This window comes from Anomaloglossus baeobatrachus, chromosome 10 (genome assembly GCF_048569485.1).
Source record: "Anomaloglossus baeobatrachus isolate aAnoBae1 chromosome 10, aAnoBae1.hap1, whole genome shotgun sequence".
NCBI classification, from domain to species: Eukaryota; Metazoa; Chordata; class Amphibia; order Anura; family Aromobatidae; genus Anomaloglossus; species Anomaloglossus baeobatrachus.
Genome location: NC_134362.1, coordinates 36765898 through 36789940, shown reverse-complemented (window position 1 = coordinate 36789940; position 24043 = coordinate 36765898). Strand labels below are relative to the sequence as shown.

Here is a 24043-nt window from a genome sequence, read left to right as displayed (position 1 = left end):
TGGGAAAAGTATGAGAAGGGATATGTATTCATAGGCAGTATGGACAGTGTGGGGGATTAATGGTTGCGGACACAGTATGGAGATCGAGGGGGGAAGGGAGAAATCTTGGGAAACTGGATGAAGACTAAGAGTGAAAAAGGGAGGGATAGGGCAAACACAGTATGGACAGCAAGGAGGATCATGTATGAGGAAACAGTATGAGCAAGCGATGTATGCATACACAGTATGGGGAGTGAGGGAGATGGAATAGATGCAGGCATAATATCGATGGTGGGAGGGTATGTATGAGGAGACTGTACGGGGAGTGAGGGGGTAAATATGTGAGGAGACAATATAGTTAGCAAGGGAAAGTGAGAGGAGACAGTGTGAGGTAGGGAGGAAATGTGTGAGGAGCTTTTTTAGGGGAACAGTGTAAGGAGACTGTGGGAAAGAAAAGTGTAAGGGGGCACAGAATAGAAACTGGATAGTGTGTATGTGAGGGGGCAGAATAGAGAGGGAATAGCATGGGGGACAGTGTAAGGGCACTGCATGGAGGGGAGAGTATGTCAAAGAGGGTGAGTGTGATGAGAGGCACAGTATAAAGACTGGGCATTATAGGGGACCCAGTATAGAGGACAGTGTGAAGAGGGGGCTAATTATAGAAAGGAGAGGGCAGTGTGAAGGGCATGCACTATAAGAGGGACAGTGTGTGGGTCATATTTTGTGCAGGGAACACAGTAAGGGGCAAATATTTATTCAGGGGCGCAGCATAGGACAGACATTTTTTATTCAAGAACAATATAATCATTCTGCTATTTTTATGGACACCACGCTGAGATGTTCTGCAGAAGAGCGGAGATGAAGAAAGTCTGCACAGACAAGCTGTGGATATAAAAAGTCATCATGGCGTCTGGACAAGATGAAGAGAACAAAGAGAATGATTGTGATCAGAGACAATGTCATCTATAAGGTACCTGGATGTAATTGTTTATTTATGATACTAATTCTTATCAGCACTGTGGTTCCTGTATGATCCGCAGACTGATGATGGCTAATAACAACTCACAGTATCTCCTTACCATTGTTAAGAGCATACTGGGAGTTGTCGGTTCATGTGATACAAACGTATATGGGTCTGACCTGACATTACAATTACATATACTAATGGTGGTGATGTTGATGTATTTCTGCACTGCTGGTGGTTCTGGTCATGTATTCATGTATTGCTGGTGTTTTTGGTGCTGTATTCTTGTGCTTTTATTAGTTGTGATCCTGTACACATGTAACAATCCAATTTAAGATTACATTACACATGACGATGTTGATAACTAGGGATGATCGAATACCTCAAATATTCGGCTTCACGAATATTTTCTGAATAGGTTGCCGCTATACGAATATTCGAATCGCAATGTAAGTCTATGGGAAGCCCGAATAGTTCCGAATAGTCATTATTCGGGTTTCTCATAGACTTACATTGCACATCAAATATTTGCAAATAGTCGAATAGCGGCGACCTATTCGGAAAATATTCCCGAAGCCGAATATTTGAGGTATTCGATCATCCCTATTGATAACATATAGTACCATCTGACAAGTTAAGGGTTATTACATTTTATTTATGTTAGGCATCTCAAAGGGGTTGTCTAAGTTTTTGATGAAAGCATGCAGCCACTATATGTGACTGCAGACTTCTGAATTCTCAGAGCGCAGCCACTGCATGTTATCAGGATTCTCTGGTACCGGCGGTGAGAGTGGGAGGTCACAAAACCACATCTATGCGACTTACATACATATGGTAAGATGCCAACTAGACATACCTGGTCTCATGCAGTACTAGTGAATTGAGTGAGGCCGGACACGTCTAGCCAGAATGTGGCTGGAAACATGCAAATCGCCTTCTTGTTCTCACATGACCACCCACTCTAGAATAATAATATACTGAGAATTAAACCCAGTTTAGAGGAGAAGTGGAACTGTGCAGTGTATAGATACAGAATAATACAGATACTGAGGATTACACCCAGTATACAGGACAGGAGACGTGGTACTGTGCAGTGTATATATACAGAATAATACAGATACTGAGGATTACACCCACTATACAGGATAGGAGAAGTGGTACTGTGCAGTGTATATATACAGAATAATACAGATACTGAGGATTACACCCAGTATACAGGACAGGAGAAGTGGTACTGTGCAGTGTATATATACAGAATAATACAGATACTGAGGATTACACCCACTATACAGGACAGAAGGAGTGGTACTGTGCAGTGTATATATACAGAATAATACAGATACTGAGGATTATACCCAGTATACAGGACAGGAGAAGTGGTACTGTGCAGTGTATAGATACAGAATAATACAGATACTGAGGATTACACCCAGTATACAGGACAGGAGAAGTGGTACTGTGCAGTGTATAAATACAGAATAATACAGATACTGAGGATTACACCCAGTATACAGGACAGGAGAAGTGGTACTGTGCAGTGTATATATACAGAATAATACAGATACTGAGGATTACACCCAGTATACAGGACAGGAGAAGTGGTACTGTGCAGTGTATCTATACAGAATAATAGAGATACTGAGGATTGCACCCAGTATACAGGACAGGAGAAGTGGTACTGTGCAGTGTATATATACAGAATAATACAGATACTGAGGATTACACCCAGTATACAGGACAGGAGAAGCGGTACTGTGCAGTGTATATATACAGAATAATCCAGATACTGAGGATTACACCCAGTATACAGGACAGGAGAAGTGGAACTGTGCAGTGTATATATACAGAATAATACAGATACTGAGAATTACACCCAGTATACAGGACAGGAGAAGTGGTACTGTGCAGTGTATATATACAGAATAATACAGATACTGAGGATTACACCCAGTATACAGGACAGGAGAAGTGGTACTGTGCAGTGTATATATACAGAATAATACAGCCACTGAGGATTACACCCAGTATACAGGACAGGAGAAGTGGTACTGTGCAGTGTATATATACAGAATAATACAGATACTGAGGATTACACCCACTATACAGGACAGAAGGAGTGGTACTGTGCAGTGTATATATACAGAATAATACAGATACTGAGGATTATACCCAGTATACAGGACAGGAGAAGTGGTACTGTGCAGTGTATAGATACAGAATAATACAGATACTGAGGATTACACCCAGTATACAGGACAGGAGAAGTGGTACTGTGCAGTGTATAGATACAGAATAATACAGATACTGAGGATTACACCCAGTATACAGGACAGGAGAAGTGGTACTGTGCAGTGTATATATACAGAATAATACAGATACTGAGGATTACACCCACTATACAGGACAGAAGGAGTGGTACTGTGCAGTGTATATATACAGAATAATACAGATACTGAGGATTATACCCAGTATACAGGACAGGAGAAGTGGTACTGTGCAGTGTATAGATACAGAATAATACAGATACTGAGGATTACACCCAGTATACAGGACAGGAGAAGTGGTACTGTGCAGTGTATAAATACAGAATAATACAGATACTGAGGATTACACCCAGTATACAGGACAGGAGAAGTGGTACTGTGCAGTGTATATATACAGAATAATACAGATACTGAGGATTACACCCAGTATACAGGACAGGAGAAGTGGTACTATGCAGTGTATCTATACAGAATAATAGAGATACTGAGGATTGCACCCAGTATACAGGACAGGAGAAGTGGTACTGTGCAGTGTATATATACAGAATAATACAGATACTGAGGATTATACCCAGTATACAGGACAGGAGAAGCGGTACTGTGCAGTGTATATATACAGAATAATCCAGATACTGAGGATTACACCCAGTATACAGGACAGGAGAAGTGGAACTGTGCAGTGTATATATACAGAATAATACAGATACTGAGAATTACACCCAGTATACAGGACAGGAGAAGTGGTACTGTGCAGTGTATATATACAGAATAATACAGATACTGAGGATTACACCCAGTATACAGGACAGGAGAAGTGGTACTGTGCAGTGCATATATACAGAATAATACAGATACTGAGGATTACACCCAGTAAACAGGACAGGAGAAGTGGTACTGTGCAGTGTATATACAGAATAATACAAGTATTGAGGATTACATCCAGTATACAGGACAGGAGAACTGTTACTGTGTAATGTATATATACAGAATAATACAGATACTGAGAATTACACCCAGTATACAGGACAGGAGAAGTGGTACTGTGCAGTGTATATATACAGAATAATACAGATACTGAGGATTACATCCAGTATACAGGACAGGAGAAGTGGTACTGTGTAATGTATACAGTATATACAGGATAATACAGATACTGAGAATTACACCCAGTATACAGGACAGAAGTGGTACTGTGCAGTGTATATATATATACAGAATAATACAGATACTGAGAATTGCACCCAGTATACAGAACAGGAGACGTGGTACTGTGCATTGTATTTATACAGAATGATACAGATACAGAGGATTACACCCAGTATACAGGACAGGAGAAGTGGTACTGTGCAGTGTATATATACAGAATAATACAGATACTGAGGATTACACCCAGTATACAGGACAGGAGAATTGGTACTGTGCAGTGTATATATACAGAATAATACAGATACTGAGGATTACACCCAGTATACAGGACAGGAGAAGTGGTACTGTGCAGTGTATATATACAGAATAATACAGATACTGAGGAATACACCCAGTATACAGGACAGGAGAAGTGGTACTGTGCAGTGTATATATACAGAATAATACAGATACTGAGGATTACACCCAGTAAACAGGACAGGAGAAGTGGTACTGTGCAGTGTATATATACAGAATAATACAGATACTGAGGATTACACCCAGTATACAGGACAGGAGAAGTGGTACTGTGCAGTATATATACAGAATAATGCAGATACTGAGGATTACACCCAGTATACAGGAAAGGAGAAGTGGTACTGTGCAGTGTATATATACAGAATAATACAGATACTGAGGATTACACCCAGTATACAGGACATGAGAAGTGGTACTGTGCAGTGTATATATACAGAATAATACAGATACTGAGTATTACACCCAGTATACAGGACAGGACAAGTGGTACTGTGCAGTGTGTATATACAGAATAATACAGATACTGAGGATTACACCCAGTATACAGGACAGGAGAAGTGGTACTGTGCAGTGTATATATACAGAATAATACAGATACTGAGGATTACACCCAGTATACAGGACAGGAGAAGTGGTACTGTGCAGTGTATATATACAGAATAATACAAATACTGAGGATTACACCCAGTATACAGGAGACGTGGTACTGTGCAGTGTATATATACAGAATAATACAGATACTGAGTAATACACCCAGTATACAGGACAGGAGAAGTGGTACTGTGCAGTGTGTATATACAGAATAATACAGATACTGAGGATTACACCCAATATACAGGACAGGAGAAGTGGTACTGTGCAGTGTATATATACAGAATAATACAGATACTGAGTATTACACCCAGTATACAGGACAGGAGAAGTGGTACTGTGCAGTGTGTATATACAGAATAATACAGATACTGAGGATGACACCCCAGTATCCAGGACAGAAGTGGTACTGTGCAGTGTATATATACAGAATAATACAGATACTGAGGATTACACCCAGTATACAGGACAGGAGAAGTGGTACTGTGCAGTGTATATATACAGAATAATACAGATACTGAGGATTACACCCAGTATACAGGACAGGAGGAGTGGTACTGTGCAGTGTATATATACAGAATAATACAGAGACTGAGGATTACACCCAGTATACAGGACAGGAGAAGTGGTACTGTGCAGTATATATATACAGAATAATACAGAGACTGAGGATTACACCCAGTATACAGGACAGGAGAAGTGGTACTGTGCAGTGTATATATACAGAATAATACAGATACTGAGGATTACACCCAGTATACAGGACAGGAGAGTGGTACTGTGCAGTGTATATATACAGAATAATACAGATACTGAGGATTACACCCAGTATACAGGACAGGAGAAGTGGTACTGTGCAGTGTATATATACAGAATAATACAGATACTGAGGATTACACCCAGTATACAGGACAGGAGAAGTGGTACTGTGCAGTGTATATATACAGAATAATACAGATACTGAGGATTACACCCAGTATACAGGACAGGAGAAGTGGTACTGTGCAGTGTATAAATACAGAATAATACAGATACTGAGGATTACACCCAGTATACAGGATAGGAGAAGTGGTACTGTGCAGTGTATAGATACAGAATAATACAGATACTGAGGATTACACCCAGTATACAGGACAGGAGAAGTGGTACTGTGCAGTGTATATATACAGAATAATACAGATACTGAGGATTACACCCAGTATACAGGACAGGAGAGTGGTACTGTGCAGTGTATATATACAGAATAATACAGATACTGAGGATTACACCCAGTATACAGGACAGGAGAGTGGTACTGTGCAGTGTATATATATGGAATATTTGAAATATTTAGTTTTAATAAGTATGTAGTATGGGCCATGTACAAAAATCCTTCTGCACTTCCATCTTCGCCTGTTATCTCTGAGGTTATTTATGGTTGTCTGAGGAAGGTTCTGATGTTGACTGCACTCGGGGAAATCATCAGTATCCCCTGCTGGCAGCTCCTGTGTACTCACCGACCAATGACGTTCCAGCTGTGGTCGATGGCAGACAAGTCCGGAGACGCCGCGGCCACAGGAGCAGGTTTAGGCCACACATGCTGCTCACAGTTGCTTTAGCAACACCTCGTCATGTTGAATAATGTCTCCAGCGACACTGGAGAAATGGCTGCACTATGGGTTCTACTACCAAATTAAATCAAATGTTACACCTAGTGCTCCTGGAATGAAGGCTACTGTATAATATGCCAACCAAAACCATAATGCCAGGAGTAGGACCACTTGACATTCTCTCGTGAAGGCCACTTCACATGCTGCCATTGTGGCCTCCAGGCCATTGTCCAACTATTATTGCATTTAAGAAAAAATTAGGACTCATTACTGAAGAAGAAAGACCTCTATTCCAGCCGCTATTGGCATTTTGCTCTGCAGCATGATAGTCTTTGAGATCGTTGGCATGAGATCAATGGATACTAGTGATGAGCGAGTACTAAAAAGCTCGGGTGCTCGAGGCTCGGGCCGAGCATCCCAAGATACTCGTGTACTCGGCCCGAGCACCGAGCCCAATGTTATCCTATGGGAGACCCGAGTATTTTTGTGAAATGACCACCGGCAGCATGTAGAAACCATAAAACTGTAAATTAAAAAAAAAAACGTGCGTGTGTGTGTAAGCGTGCATATATATATACACGCGGAGTGGAGTGCGGGAGGGGCCGTAGCCGAGCGGGGAAGTGTCGGGCTAAAGGCACGGTCATGCTGTGAGGGCCGGCCAATCACTGCAATTCCACAAGTAACAGGGCTGTGGCATTGCGGTCTGCCAGCCAATCCCTGCATGAGGGCTGGCTCTCAAAAGAGCGCCAACATGAAGACCACGAGTACAGCACGAGTATCGCGAAATTACTCGGTCCCCGCCGAGTAGCCCGAGTACAGTGATACTCGTGCGAGTACCGAGTAGTGACAAGCATACTCGCTCAACACTAATGGATAGTAGTGTTGAGCGAGTATGCTTGTCACTACTCGGTACTCGCACGAGTATCACTGTACTCAGGCTACTCGGCGGGGACCGAGTAATTTCACGATACTCGTGCTGTACTCGTGGTCTTCATGTTGGCGCTCTTTTTAGAGCCAGCCCTCATGCAGGGATTGGCTGGCAGACCGCAATGCCACAGCCCTGTTACTTGTGGAATTGCAGTGATTGGCCGGCCCTCACAGAATGACCGTGCCTTTAGCCCGACACTTCCCCGCTCGGCTACGGCCCCTCCCGCACTCCACTCCGCGTGTATATATATATGCACGCTTACACACACACGCACGTTTTTTTTTTTAATTTACAGTTTTATGGTTTCTCCATGCTGCCGGTGGTCATTTCACAAAAATACTCGGGTCTCCCATAGGATAACATTGGGCTCGGTGCTCGGGCCGAGTACACGAGTATCTTGGGATGCTCGGCCCGAGCCTCGAGCACCCGAGCTTTTTAGTACTCGCTCATCACTAATGGATACCTGTAGCCTGACGTCTGGCTCATAGCCCAACCTCATGCAAAGACCTTCTAATGGTTTGTGTGGAGACTGGATGTTGCATACGAGACCTGAGGTGTCAAACATTTCCACTTGCCATACGGAATGGATCAATGGAGGTACCAGTGGTGCTGCAACTTCTCCAGATTGGCCAAAGATCCATGTCTCAACACGACAATGAAAGGCTGCATATTGCTTGTGCTAATGCGAGCAGCCATGAAGGGGTTGTCTAGACTTGAAGAGCAAGTATGCAGGTACTCTTAGGAGTACTTTGCACGTTGTGACATCGCTACTGCGATGTCGTCGGGGTCAAATCGAAAGTGACGCACATCCGGCACCAGTAATGACGTCGCAACGTGTGAAGCCTAGAAGCACCGATAAACGATCGCAAAAGCGTCGTAAATCGGTGATCTGTGTAGTGTCGATCATTTTCATAATTTTGCTGCAGTGACAGGTACGATGTTGTTCCTCGTTCCTGCTGCAGCACACATCGCTGTGTGTGAAGCCGCAGGAGCGAGGAACATCTCCTTACCTGCCTCCACCGGCTATGCGGAAGGAAGGAGGTGGGCGGGATTTTTACGTCCCGCTCATCTCCGCCCCCTCCGCTTCTATTGGCCGGCTTCCGTGTGATGTCGTTGTGACGCCGCACGACCCGCCCCCTTAGGAAGGAGACAGGTCGCCGGCCAGAGCGATGTCGCAGGGCAGGTAAGTGCGTGTGAAGCAGCCGTAGCGATAATGTTCGCTACGGCAGCTATCACAATGATATCGCAGCTGCGACGGGGGCGGGGACTATCGCGTTCGGCATCACAGCATCGGCTTGCGATGTCATAGTGTGCAAAGTGCCCCTAAGTGAGTGCAGACTTTGTAAATCCCAACAGGATTGTTAGGATTCTCCTAGGTGGTTATGTGACTCTAAGTAGGCAATTTGCATACTTCCGGCCACATTACAACTAGACTTCAATTATATTGAGTGAGGCTGGTTACGATTAGTCAGCATGAGACCGCATATATGTAAATCCTATTATTCTGGTCGCAAACCCACCTCCTTCCGGGGCTGGTACTGGAGAATCCTGACAGCATACATACTGTGAAGATTCACAAGTCAACAGTCACGTAGAGCGACTGCAGACTTATAGCCCAAGTCTAGACAACCCCTTTAACGGCCTAACATGTTGCCATGGCCTGCAGAATCTACAGACTTGTCTCTCATCAAGCACATCTGGGACGACAGGAGCTGTCATCAGCAGATCTTCATGATTTACCCAAGTGCATTAAGCGGAGGAACCTTCCTCAGATGACCATTAATAACCTCACCGATAGCAGCTGAGGCTGAAAGTGCCGGGAATTCTGCATGTGGCTCATACTTCACATTGAATAATTAGAGGGGTTTAGAAAATTTTGTTTCCTTATTTAGATTATTTAGATTTTAACATGTGTATTCCTCCTGTGATTTCCATAACTCCATGATTTTTTATCTTGGTATTTCAGTTTCAATGTTGATGATTGTATATAGTGTGGAGTTATGCCTGTGAATAAAGTGCATAGTGCGAGGTCCAAACTACATACACAGCATCATACTATATACAGAGCTCCACACTAGTATGCTGGATAAATCACATAGGAAACACTGAGACTATACCACAGATACATCACATAGGAGACACAGACTCTGCTGGCTGCATATATACAGACTAATGACTCTATATATAATATAGAGGATATAGGTTTCTAGCTGTATATCTACAATATAAAGGATACAGGCTGCTGGTTGTGTATATATAATATAGAGGATACAGGAGGCTGCTGGCTGTATATATATATATATATATATATATATATATATATATATATATATATATATTGAGGATACAGGCCGCTGGCTGCATATATACTATGTAATATGGAGGATACAGGCTGCTGGCTCTGCATATATATTATATAGAGGATATAGGCTGCTGGCTGTATATATGTAATATATAGAGGATACAGGTTGAAGGCTGTGTATATATAATATAAATGATACAGGAGGCTGCTGGCTGTGTATATATATATAATATTTAGGATACAGGCTGCTGGTTGCATATATACTATATAATATAGAGGATACAGGCTGCTGGCTCTGCATATATATATAACATAGAGGATGTAGGCTGCTGGCTGTATATATGTAATATAAAGGATACAGGTTACAGGCTGTGTATATATAATATAGAGGATACAGGAGGCTTCTGGTCACGTATGTATAATATAGAAGATACAGAAAGCTGCTGGCTCTGCATATATAATATAGAGGATACAGGAGGCTGCTAGCTATGTATATATAATACAGGAGGCTGCTGGCTGTGAATATATAATATACAAAATACAGGAGGCTGCTGGCTGTATATATAATTTAGAAGATACAGGTTGTTAGGTCTCTATACATAATATAGGGGATGCAGGTTGCTGGCTGTCTATATAATATAGAGGATATAGGCTACTGATTATTATGGCCAGCCTAAGGCGCACCTGTGCAATAATCATGCTGTCTAATCAGCATCTTGATATACCACACCTGTTATGTGGATGAATTATTTCGGCAAAGGAGAAGCAATCACTAACACAGATTTATGCAAGTGTGTGAACAGTATTTGGGAGATAAAGGTCTTTTGTGTCCATCAAAAAGGTGTTAGATCTTAGAAATCAGCTCATGAAAAATGGGGGGAAAAATAAAAGTGTTGTGTTTATAGTTTTGTTCAGCGTATCTATCCATATTTTGCATATGTCTGTCTAAATAGCACAATGGATAAATGTGACTAAAATTATCTGGAACTTTGAATTAAACCTAAAAAAATACCGTAAACTGTCAAAAAAAAAGCTGTCAAAAAATAAATGTTGCAAATGTATTATAAATTATGTGTACAACAGAAAACCACCGCGAAAAGTCACATTATTCTAAATTATTCGAATAAAGACAATAATAATGGAAACATCTATCTGTACCCATCTCCTGGATATCTGTCGCATATCTGTATCTGTCTATACATTGATATATCTGTTTTTCTTCTATGTGTTTATTTATCGCTTTGTCTATTTACTGAACTTTGTCTCCACCGATCTTTCTATTTACAGATTAAATCAGGTAGCTATTTTGCTTTTATTTCCCATTTCTTATCTATCCACATCCTTTTGTACAGAGATTGTCACTAAAGAGGAGCAAATCTATTCGCAGGACTCACGCGCAGCGTCCAGGTTGGTGGTCCCTGGCGGCTAGATGGGTACCACTGACCTGGACCGGAGCACATGAATCAATCCGCTCATCTCTAATTGTCATCAATCATGATGGGGCTCGTAGTCTAATTTTCCTGTTTTTGACACAAACGTAGGCCAAATTCATAGTAACTCTATGGAACTGAATCAACATGACTTTTGTGCTTTTTTGCTGGAGTAAAAAATGGTCCTAAGGCTGAGAGTATAGGATCCAATGCGAGTACAAACAGTGTCATGCCACTGTGATCCGATCCGGATCCAGAAGAGCAGGAGGGATTAATCTCCCTATCTCATCCATTATCAGCTGATGCGATTATTGCACTGCACTCCGGTGTCAACCGAGTGCAGTGCAATGTTTCACTCGCACCCATAGACTTGGATGGGTGCGAGTGAATACGGAGCAGATTCCACCAACTGTTTACTTGGTCTGATTAGGGCTGAGAAAATAATTGCAGATGGGAATAGCCCCATTGAGTAACTTGCGTCCTAGTGGAATGCAATTTTTTTACCGCATTCCACTTGGGCCGTTTTACTCACCGTGTGTCCTAGCCCTAAAACAGACTTTTATTTGTGCCTCATTACTACTGAAATTGCGCAACTTGAGCATGACTCTAATGACCGGTTCATAGGAAATACCAAGTCTTAAAGTGGTCAGAAATTGTGTTATTCCTTATGTACACATGAAGGAAGGCATGGAAACCGGGCAGTATGGGAACCAAGCAGACTCCATGTATGGGTGTGACTTTGGGTGGGGTGTATGACACTTACTGGTTACTTCAGATCGGTGTCCATCACCCCACTGTCGGTTCTCATTGTAGATGAAATAGTAACTCACGCAACCCCATAGTTCAACTGGCAACCAAACCTGGCCAGTTTATTCTTCACACCATTATGAAAGACATGGCCTGACTCCTCATGGTTCTGATTCTACTGTCTCCTGGATACTTTTTCTCGACCTGTCCTTGCTATCTTGGAACTCGTCCTCAATCTGCCAGGTCTTACCTACACCTTCATCCGGTTCTGGGTCCCCGATTGCTCTCTAGTCACTTAAGTCTCTAAGCTCGCTGGTGTGAGCCTTAGGCATTGGACCTCTTGAGGTTACCTGAGACTGTAGTCATGTCTTCTCTTACTCGAACCCCAGTCAGAGTTCCCTCAGTGATTTGGATCAGTGTTATTACAGTGTCATAAGAGTTTGGTCAGAGTTTCATCAGTTTTGTCACCGATGAGAAAAAATATAGTGTCTCCACCTTCTGCTATCTATCAGTCTATGAAAACTGACAGCACATGGTTGGCATCCGAATGCTATTTGATTTTTCATGGATCCATAGACTTTCATTGCCAAATTTGATTACATCAGTATCAGGAATGTCTCTGTGATTTTGCACCATACAATATCACATGTACAAGTGCTATTAAATATACCGATAGCACTAGTATGTGAAAAACTGATGAGTGAGTGAGCACTAAGGTCACAAAGGAACCCAAGGTAACTGCTAAGCAACTAAAGGCCTTTTTCACAACAAATCAGGAGGATGCTGATCAACAATGATCACCGTGTGTGTGTGTGTGTGCGTTCCACCACAGGTCTTCCCAATCGTGGTCTGGCGAGTATGATTGTGGGGACTTCTGTCTTCTTTCTTCCCTCCTTTGGTGATGTCTGCTTTCTATAATGAAATGTCCTGCAGTAGCTGTAACTTTTTTAGCTGCATGGACACTTCATTATTGAACCTCAACTAGGGATTATTTTTGAGGTAGGGCTTATATTTAAGCCTTAGGGGTACTTTGCACGTTGCGACATCGCTAGCATCGGCTAGCGATGTCGAGCGCGATAGTACCCGCCCCCGTCGCACATGCGATATGTGGTGATTGCTGCTGTAGCGAACATTATTGCTACGGCAGCGTCACACGCACATACCGGTTCAGCGACGTCGCTGTGACGCCGAACGCACCTCCCCCTTGAAGGAGGGATATTTCGGCAGTCACAGCAACGTCACTAATCAGCCGGCCAATAGAAGCGGAGGGACAGAGATGAGCGGGACATAACATCCCGCCCACCTTCTCCCTTCCGCATTGCCGTCGGGACGCAGGTAAGGAGATGTTTGTCGCTCCTGCGGGTTTACACACAGCGATGTTTGGACCTTCAGGAACGACAAACAACATCGTACCTGCGGTCGAACCGACATTATGAAAATGTCCAACGCTACACAGATCACCGATTTTCGACGCTTTTGCAATCGTTTATCGGCGCATCTAGGATTTACACGTTGTGATGTCGTTACCGGCGCCAGATGTGCGTCACTAACGACGTGACCACGACGATATTCCGGATGCGATGTCGCAGTGTACTCCGAACAGGCTGAAATTTCCTGCCAGGGTTTATTTTCGGTGTAGAGCTTATTTTCGGAGAGACACAGTATATATATATATATATATATATATATATATATATATATATCTCCATTTTTAGCTTGTGGAATATATACAAACCTTGGTACAGTCGCTACCAAGCACCACGATAACCCATGAAAAATGCGCTCTGTCACCACCAATTTTATGAGCCCAGTTGGATACCGATTACAGGTAACGTGAGATTCGAGGCTTTACATTATAGAGCAAGAGGATCAAAACTATTAGATTTTATATATTTAATCCAAAATAATAGGCAGTGTTTATAAAAATATAAATACACAAGATTTTACAAAAGGGAAAAATACAATATAGACAATTACATAAAATAAAAAGGATAAACAAGAAACTAATTAAGACTCGTGCCACAGTTATGACTTCCAAGCCACTGCTGTCCAAACAGAATATTGTTTTCTTTCTGCAATTTGCTAAAGTTGACCTGGACAAGCCAAGAGGCAATTGGAACAATGTTAGGTGGATGGATAAGACCAATAGAGAGCTTTTTAGATTAAATGAGAAGCATTATGTTTAGATAAACACAGACAAAAACAGAATTACAGCTTAAAAATCTCAAACCACCTCTGAAATATGGAGGTGGTAGTATCAGTGTTTGGGCCTGTTTTGTTGCATCTGTGCCAGGAACGAAAAATGAAATCTGAATTATACCTCTAAATTCTAATGAAAAACGTCAGGACATCTGTCCATGAGCCGAATCTCAAGAGAAGGTGGGTCATGCAGCAAAACAACGACCCAAAGCCACAAATCGTTGTACAAAAATGGCTAAAGAAGAATGAAGTTAAAGGTTTGAAATGGGCAAGTCAAAGTCCTGACCTTAATCTTACAGAAATGTTGTGGAAGGAACAGAAGCGAGCAGTTCATGGGAGAATTGAAGTTGTTTTGTAGGGAAAAACTGGCGAAAATTGAAGTTTCCTACTCTATTCTTTAACATTTTTAGCTGCATGGACTCTTCATCATTGAACCTCAACTAGGGGTTTTTTTTGGAGGTAGGGCTTATATTTAAGCCTTGTTCCAAAAGGGCTGACGTTTCCTGCTAGGGCTTATTTTCCGGGTAGGGCTTATATTTAAGCCTTACTCCAAAAAAGCCAAACATTCCTGCTAGGGCATATTTTTGGCATAGGGCTTATTTTCGGGGAAACACGGTATATACACCACCGGTTCCAGCTTGTGGAATATATGCATAACTTGGTACAGTCACTGCCAGGCACCACAATAACCCTAGAAAAATACTCGCTGCCACCATCAATTTTATCAGGCTGGTTGGACATCCATTACAGGCAATGTGAGATTCGAGGCTTTAGGTTATAGAGCAAGAGGATCAAAGCTATTAAACTTTATATATTTAATCCAAAAGAGTAGGCAGTTTTATAAAATATACAAGATATTACAAAAGGGAACAAAACAATACAATATAGACAATTACATAAAATAAAAAATAATAAACAAGAAACTTACTAAGACTCGTGCCACAGGTATGACTTCCAAGCTTAGGGAGGGAGGGGCTCCTTAGAGGACAAATTGATAGAACCACAGCTTACCTGTGCCCTCCATGACCTGAAGCACCCAAAAAAAAGATTCACAGACTTTTAGGCACCACTATAAGAGATATTCAGATTATTTACCAATATTCAAGCCTATAAAATACAAATGCAAAGGAAAGAATACAATGAAAGGCTTGATGTGTTAAATTTACGCTGTAGTGTATTTGTTGTTGTTCGACTCTTTGGAGAATTTTCTAAATATTCGCTCATCAATATATGATGTTTGATTGTTTGCATTGATTTTCAGCACTGCGAATCGGGCTAAATGGCCTCTGTGAGAATATAAAAAAAGAGAATTATTAAAGATATGATATACTTCTGTACCACATATAGATTAAAACGGGGAACATTTTATTCCCCAATCAAAATGGATAATAATAGTAAATCTAATAAATAAAGTTTAGTGTATGTATTTCTGTATGTGTGTGTGTATGTGTGCATGTGTATGTATGTGTGTGTGTGTGTGTGTATGTATGTGTGTGTATGTGTGCATGTGTGTGTGTATGTGTGCATGTGTGTGTGTATGTATGTGTGTATGTATGTGTGTGCAGGTGTGTGTATGTGTGTGTGTGCATGTATTTGTATGTGTGTATGTGTTTGTATGTATGTGTATGTGTGTGTATGTATGTGCATGTATGTATGTATGTATGTGTATGTATGTGTGTGTATGTGTGTGTGTATGTGTGTGTATGTATGTGCATGTATGTATAATAATAATCTTTATTTCTATAGCGCCAACATATTCCGCAGCGCTTTGTATGTATGTGTATGTATGTGTATGTGTTTATGTGTGTGTATGTGTGTATGTATGTGTGTGCAAGTGTGTGTGTATGTGTGTGTATGTATTTGTGTGTGTATGTATGTCTGCTAAATTAATCCGCATCATAGCATTTACAATCATGAAATTTTGCACAGCCGCCTCATTTGACTCAGGGAACATCATAGACTATGTTTTCAGGGGAAAATTTAACCCCGTGGTTTACAGTTATCACCATTAAAGTCAATGGAGCTGGGAGCTACAGGTCACTAATAGGAGCTGTGATGGTTGCTATAGGCAACAAAGGACATTCTTAGTATAAGAAGCTTATGTGTGAGGTAATATGATTTCGGTGGAGAGACGGATAGAGACAGAGACAGACAGAGAGAGACAGAGAGAGACAGACAGAGGGAGACAGACAGAGAAAGACAGATAGACAGAGAGAGAGACAACAGAGACAGACAGAGAAAGAGACGGATAGAGACAGAGAAACAGAGAGATAGAGACAGAGAGGCAGACAGGGAGCGAGACAGACAGAGAAAGAGAGACGGATAGAGAGAGACAGAGAAACAGAGAGAGACAGAGAGGCAGACAGGGAGCGAGACAAAGACACACAGAGACAGACGGAGCGAGACAGAGACAGAGACAGAGAGGCAGACAGGGAGAAAGAGACAGACAGACAGAGGAAGAGACGAAGAGATGGATAAAGAGACAGACAGAGAGAAACAGAGAGAGGGTCAGACAGAGAGAGAGCAGACAGAGATAGAGACAGAGAGAAACAGAGAGACAGAGAGAGACAGACAGATAGAAAGAGAAACAGAGTGACAAAGATAGCGAGAGAAAAAGAGAAAGAGAGAGACAGACAGAGAGAGACAGAGAGAGACAGACAGAGAGACAGACAGAGGTGGATAGAGAGACAGAGAGATATAGAGAGACTGAGAAAGAGACAGACAGAAAGAGAGGCAGACAGAAACAGAGAGAGACAGCAGAGAGCAGACAGAGGCAGAAAGAGAGACAGAGAGATAGGGAGAGACAGAGAGAGACAGACAGAAAGAGAAATAGAGAGACAGACAGATAGTGAGAGACAGAGACAGACAGAGACAGACAGAGATGGATAGAGAGACAGACTGAGAAAGAGACAGAGAGAAAGACAGACAGGGAGACAGAGACAGACAGAGAGCGATAGAGAGAAAGAAAGAGACAGAGACAGACAGAGAGGGAAAGTGAGAGTGTGGGAGACATAGAGATACTTGTTACTATCCCAGGCAATGGCGGTTACTACAGCTAGTATGGTATAAATAGTAAATAATAAAATATTGACTTTTTTGTGGCTGTAATCTATTGTCTGTATTGTTGGGAATGTCTCCTTGGTGTTCCTTATCCCTTATGAATGTATTGGGGATAAGGGATGAGCATCACATATATTAGGATAGATTTCTTCTTATCTCTTGATAATTTACCGCTACAATTCCCACTTTTTTAGTTGTGCCGTAAATCCCTTCCTCCCTCTGACATCACTCGTGTTACCGCCTCGATCGCTCGTTTATTATGCTGATTTGTTGGCGCTGACCTAATTCTTCATTCTCCTCTTTCTGAACATTTTCCTATTCATAAGTTCCACCCTTATTCCTTCTCGTCTCTATCACTGCCGTCTTATCCGCGTGGCTGGTATTTTCTGATATTCTGGCGGATCTATAGGAAGGTTGTGTAGGAGGAAACTGTCTTGGTTTTTTTTCGTGGAGGAGGGTATCAGTGTGAAGGATCACAGGGTGATATCGTTATCACCCCTCCTTCTCCTAAAATATATCCCACTGAATTATTTAGTATCTTCCAGGTGTGGGTGCAAGTTAATAATGGATTTATCACTCTCCACCAATCTTCTATAAATCACCTTTTGACATTTTGCAGTTTCTATTTTTTATCCAGTTTTTTTACTTTACCCTGGATTTTTCATGATTTTCTGCTTTTTGTGTATATTACGCTCTGTTTAGATTTCACACCATTATCATCTTAGCTCTTGCGGTCACACAGTTCACTTACTAATCCTTAATCCATCATTCTGCTTTATATGCTAGCCTTTTATCATTTTTAGCCTTCAAGCTCCCTCTGAGCCACATCCTCAACCTGATCATCCTCATTTCTATTCTTTCTACTTCCAGTTTTCCCCATGTAGCTCTATATAGCAGTATTATATTGGTTTTGGACCTACGTCTCTTTATGTGCTCATTCGCCACCACATCTTCCCCAATTATAGTCTTTATTTTTCCAGGTTTCCCCATATACCACTATATGGCAGTATTATACAGCTTTTAGTCCAATGTCTCTCTATGTGCTCATTCGCCACCACATCTTCTCCATTTGTAGAATTTAACTTTCCAAGTTTCTTCATATAGCACTATATGGCAGTATTATACAGCTTTTAGTCCAATGTCTCTCTATGTGCTCATTCGCCACCATATCTTCCCCATTTATAGTCTTTATTTTTCCAGTTTTCCCCATATACCACTATATGGCAGTATTATACAGTTTTTACACCTATGTCTCTCTATGTACTCATTCGCCACCACATCTTCCCCATTTATAGTTTTTAAGTTTCCATTTTTCTTCATATACCGCTATATAGCATTATTATAGAGTTTTTAGACATATGTCTCTCTATGTGCTCATTCGCCACCACATCTTCCCCATTTATAGTCTTTATTTTTCCAGTTTTCCCCATATACCACTATATGGCAGTATTATACAGTTTTTAGACCTATGTTTCTCTATGTGCTCATTCGCCACCGCATCTTCCCCATTTATAGTCTTTATTTTTCCAGTTTTCCCCATATACCACTATATGGCAGTATTATACAGTTTTTAGACCTATGTTTCTCTATGTGCTCATTCGACACCGCATCTTCCCCATTTATAGTGTTTAAGTTTCCATTTTTCTTCATATACCGCTATATAGCATTATTATAGAGTTTTTAGACATATGTCTCTCTATGTGCTCATTCGCCACCTCATCTTCCCCATTTATAATCTTTATTTTTCCAGTTTTCCCCATATACCACTATATGGCAGTATTATACAGTTTTTAGACCTATGTCTCTCTATGTGCTCATTCGCCACCACATCTTCCCCATTTATAGTATTTGTTTTTCCAGTTTTCCCCATATACCACTATATGGCAGTGAAATACAGTTTTTAGTGCACCGTCTCCTTCTGTGCTCCATCCTCCATCAGGTCATACCTCTTTCTATTCCAACTTTTCCTGATTTACCTCTATATGGCAATATTATAAAGTTTATAAATCTGTCACCATCTGTGCCGCATTCTCCACCTCATCTTCCACGTTTCTTTCTATGTTTTTTTCCACTTTTCCTTCTGTGCATCAATATGGCAGTATTATACAGTTTTTACATCACAATCTCCCTCGGATCTGCATCATCCCCATTTTTATTTTTTTATTTCTTTTTTTTTCCCCACTTTTCCTATTTCACTCTATTCAGTAGTGTTATATAGTGTTTAGACCTCTGACTCCCGCTGTGCTGCATCCTCTGTCTGGTCATTCCTCTTTCTAGTCCATCTTTTTCTCCATTTAGCTCTATATGGCAGTATTATATCGTTTTTAGATCACCGTCTCCCTCTACACTACATCCTTAGTCTGGTCATCCCTCTTTCTATTCCTTTTCCCCACTTTTCCCTTTTTAACTCCATATGGCAGTGTTATACAGTTTTTAGATCTCCGTCTCCCTCTGTGCTGCATTCTCCATCTGGTCATCCCTCTTTCCACTTCTCCTTATTTGGCTCTATATAGCAGTGTTCTACAGTTTTTAGATCTTTGTCCTCCTCGGTGCCGCATCCCTTCTTTCTATTCCTTTTTTCCACTTTTCCCTTTTTAGCTCTATATGGCAGTGTTATACAGTTTTTAGATCTCCGTCTCCCTCGGTGCCGCATCCTACGTCTGGTAATCCCTCTTTCCCACCTTTCCATTTTTAGCTCTATATGGCAGTGTTATATAGTTTTTAGATCTCCGTCTCCCTTAGTGCCGCATCCTCCGTCTGGTCATCCCTTCTTTCTAATCCTTTTTCCCACTTTTCCCTTTTTAGCTCTATATGGCAGTTTTATAAAGATTTTAGATCTTTGTCTTCATCGGTGTTGTATCCTCCATCAGGTTATCTCTCTTTTTCTATTCGCTTTTTCCACTTTTCCCTTTTTAGCTCTATATGGCAGTGTTATATAGTTTTTAGATCTCCGTCTCCCTATTCCGTATCCTCCATCTGGTCATCTCTCTTTCTATCCCATTTCCCTTTTTAGCTCTATATGGTAATATCATACAATTTTTAGATCTTCGTCTCCCTCGGTGCCACATCCTCCATCTGGTCATCTCTCTTTTTCTATTCCCTTTTCCCACTTTTCCCTTTTTAGCTCTATATGGTAGTATCATAAACTTATTAGATCTCCGTCTCCCTCAGTGCCACATCCTCCATCTGGTCATCCACTTTTCCCTATTTAGCTTTATATAGCAGTGTTATATAGTTTTTAGATCTTTGTCTCCCTTAATGCAGCATCCTCCATCTGGTCATCCCTTCATTCTATTCCTTTTCCCCCACTTTTTCTTTTTTTAGCTCTATATGGTAGTATTATAGAGTTTTTAGATCTTTGTCTCCCTCGGTGCCACATCCTCCATCTGGTCATCTCTCTTTTTCTATTCCCTTTTCCCACTTTTCCCTTTTTAGTTCTAAATGGCAGTGTACAGTTTTTAGATCTTCGTCTCCCTTGGTGCTGCGTCTGGTCATGCCTTCTTTCTATTCCCTTTTCCCACTTTTCCCTTTTCAGCTCTATTTGGCAGTGTTATATAGTTTTTAGATGTCCGTCTCCCTCTTCTGTATCCTCTATCTGGTCCTCTCTGTTTCTATCCCCTTTTCCCTTTTTAGCTCTATACGGCAGTGTTATATAGTTTTTACATCTCCGTCCCCCTTGGTGCAGCATCGTCCATCTGGTCATCCCTTCTTTCTATTCCTTTTTCCCACTTGTCCCTTTTAAGCTCTATATGGCAGTGTTATACAGTTTTTAGATGGCCAGCTCCCTTGGTACCGCATCCTCCGTCTGGTTATCCCTTCTTTCTATTCCTTTTCCCCACTTTTCCCTATTTGGCTCTATATGGCAGTACAAATTTTAGATCTTTGTCTCCCTTCTTTCTATTCTTTTTCCCCACTTTTCTCTATTTATCTCTATATGGCAGTGTTATACAGTTTTTAGATCTCCGTCTCCCTCTGTGCCGCATCCTCCGTCTGGTCATCCCTCTTTCCCACTTTTCCCTTTTTATCTCTATTTGGCAGTGTTTTACAGTTTTTAGATCTTTCTCCCCCTCGGTGCCGCATCCCTCTTCCTATTCCTTTTTTTTTCATTTTTCTCTATTTATCGATATATGGCAGTTTTATATAGTTTTTACATCTTTGTCTTCCTTGGTGCCGCATCCTCCGTCTGGTCATCCCTTCTTTCTATTCCTTTTTTCCACTTTTCCCTTTTTAGCTCTATATGGCAGTGCTATACGTATTTTAGATCTCCGTCTCCCTCTTCCGTATCCTCGTCTGGTCATCCCTCTTTTCCCTTTTGAGCTCTATATGGTAGTATTATACAGTTTTTAGATCTTTGTTCCCCTCGGTGCCGCATCCTTTCTTTCTAGTCCTTTTTTTCCCACTTTTCCCTTTTTAGCTCTATATAGCAGTATTATACCATTTTTAGATCTTTGTCCCCCTTGGTGCCACATCCTCTGTCTGGTCATCCCCTCTTTCTATTCCTTTTTCAACTTTTCTCTATTTATCTCTATTTGGCAGTATTATACAGTTTTTAGATCTCCGTCTCTCTCTGTGTCGCATCCTCTGTCTGGTCATCCCTCTTTCCTACTTTTCCCTTTTTAGCTCTATATGGCAGTATTATACCGTTTTTAGACCTTTGTCCCCCTTGGTGCCACATCCCTTCTTTCTATTCCTTTTCCCCACTTTTCCCTTTTTAGCTCTATATGGTAGTAGTTTACAGTTTTTAGATCTTCGTCTTCCTCTTCTGTATTCTCCATCTGGTCATCTCTCTTTCTATCCCCTTTTCCCTTTTAAGCTCTATATGGCAGTGCTATATAGTTTTTAGATCTTCGTCTCCCTTGGTGCCGCATCATCCGGCTGGTCATCCCTCTTTACCACTTTTCCCTTTTTAGCTCTATATGGCAGTGTTATATAGTTTTTAGATCTCCATCTGTGCTGCCTCCTCCGTCGGGTCATCTCTTCTTTCCTTTTTCCTACTTTTCCCTTTTTAGCCCTATATGGCAGTGTTATAAAGTTTTTAGATCTCCGTCTGTGCTGTATCCTCCGTCTGGTCATCCCTTCTTTCTATTCCTTTTTCCCACTTTTCCTTTTTTATCTCTATATGGCAGTGTTATACAGTTTTTAGATCTCCGTCTGTGCTGCCTCCTCCGTCTGGTCATCCCTTCTTTCTATTCCTTTTTCCCACTTTTCCTTTTTTATCTGTATATGGCAGTGTTATACAGTTTTTAGATCTCCGTCTGTGCTGCCTCCTCCGTCTGGTCATCCCTCTTTCCCACTTTTCCTTTTTTAGCTCTATATGGCAGTGTTATACAGTTTTTAGATCTCCGTCTGTGCTGCATCCTCCGTCTGGTCATCCCTTCTTTCTATTCCTTTTTCACACTTTTCTTTTTTTAGCTCTATATGGCAGTGTTATATAGTTTTTAGATCTCCATCTGTGCTGCCTCCTCCGTCGGGTCCTCTTCTTTCCTTTTTCCTACTTTCCCCTTTTTAGCCCTATATGGCAGTGTTATATAGTTTTTAGATCTCCGTCTGTGCTGCCTCCTCCGTCTGGTCATCCCTCTTTCCCACTTTTCCTTTTTTAGCTCTATATGGCAGTGTTATACAGTTTTTAGATCTCCGTCTGTGCTGCATCCTCCGTCTGGTCATCCCTTCTTCCTATTCCTTTTTCCCACTTTTCCCTTTTTAGCTCTATATGGCAGTATTATATAGTTTTTAGATCTCCATCTGTGCTGCCTCCTCCGTCTGGTCATCCCTTCTTCTTATTCCTTTTTCCCACTTTTCCCTTTTTAGCTCTATATGGCAGTGTTATATAGTTTTTAGATCTCCGTCTGTGCTGCCTCCTCCGTCTGGTCATCCTTTCTTTCCTTTTTCCCACTTTTCACTTTTTAGCTCTACATGGCAGTTTTATATAGTTTTTAGATCTCCGTCTCGATTGGTGCTGCATCCTCCGTCTGGTCATCCCTTCTTTCTATTCCTTTTTCCCTCTTTTCCCTTTTTAGCTCTATATGGCAATGTTATATAGTTTTTAGATCTCCGTCTGTGCTGCCTCCTTCGTCTGGTCATCCCTCTTTCCCACTTTTCTCTTTTTAGCTCTATATGGCAATTTTATATAGTTTTTAGATCTCCGTCTCCCTTGGTGCTGCATCCTCCGTCTGGTCATCCCTTCTTTCTATTCCTTTTTCCCTCTTTTCCCTTTTTAGCTCTATATGGCAATGTTATATAGTTTTTAGATCTCCATCTGTGCTGCCTCCTCCGTCTGGTCATCCCTCTTTCCCACTTTTCCCTTTTTAGCTCTATATGGCAGTGTTATACAGCTTTGTCATCCTCTGTGCTGCATCCTCTGATCCTTCCTCTTCTTTTCCTCTTTTCGCTCCATCTTTCCACTCTCTCCTTCCCACTCTGTTTGGGTTGGTGTCACCGTCTACCCCTCGTCTTCGTCGCCTACGTCTCCCGGTGCACTTTCCTCCTCTTCCTCTTCCGCGCCCCCCTCCTGCACCTGTCTCCTGCCATGCTATGTGTGCTTCTTTCT

General features: G+C 41.5%; 1 protein-coding gene across 16 annotated transcripts in view; it reads left to right on the top strand.

Moving 5' to 3' along the window:
• Positions 1–24043, top strand: part of NRXN2 (neurexin 2) — a 955311-nt gene that overhangs the window by 619045 nt on the left and 312223 nt on the right. The window lies entirely within an intron of this gene.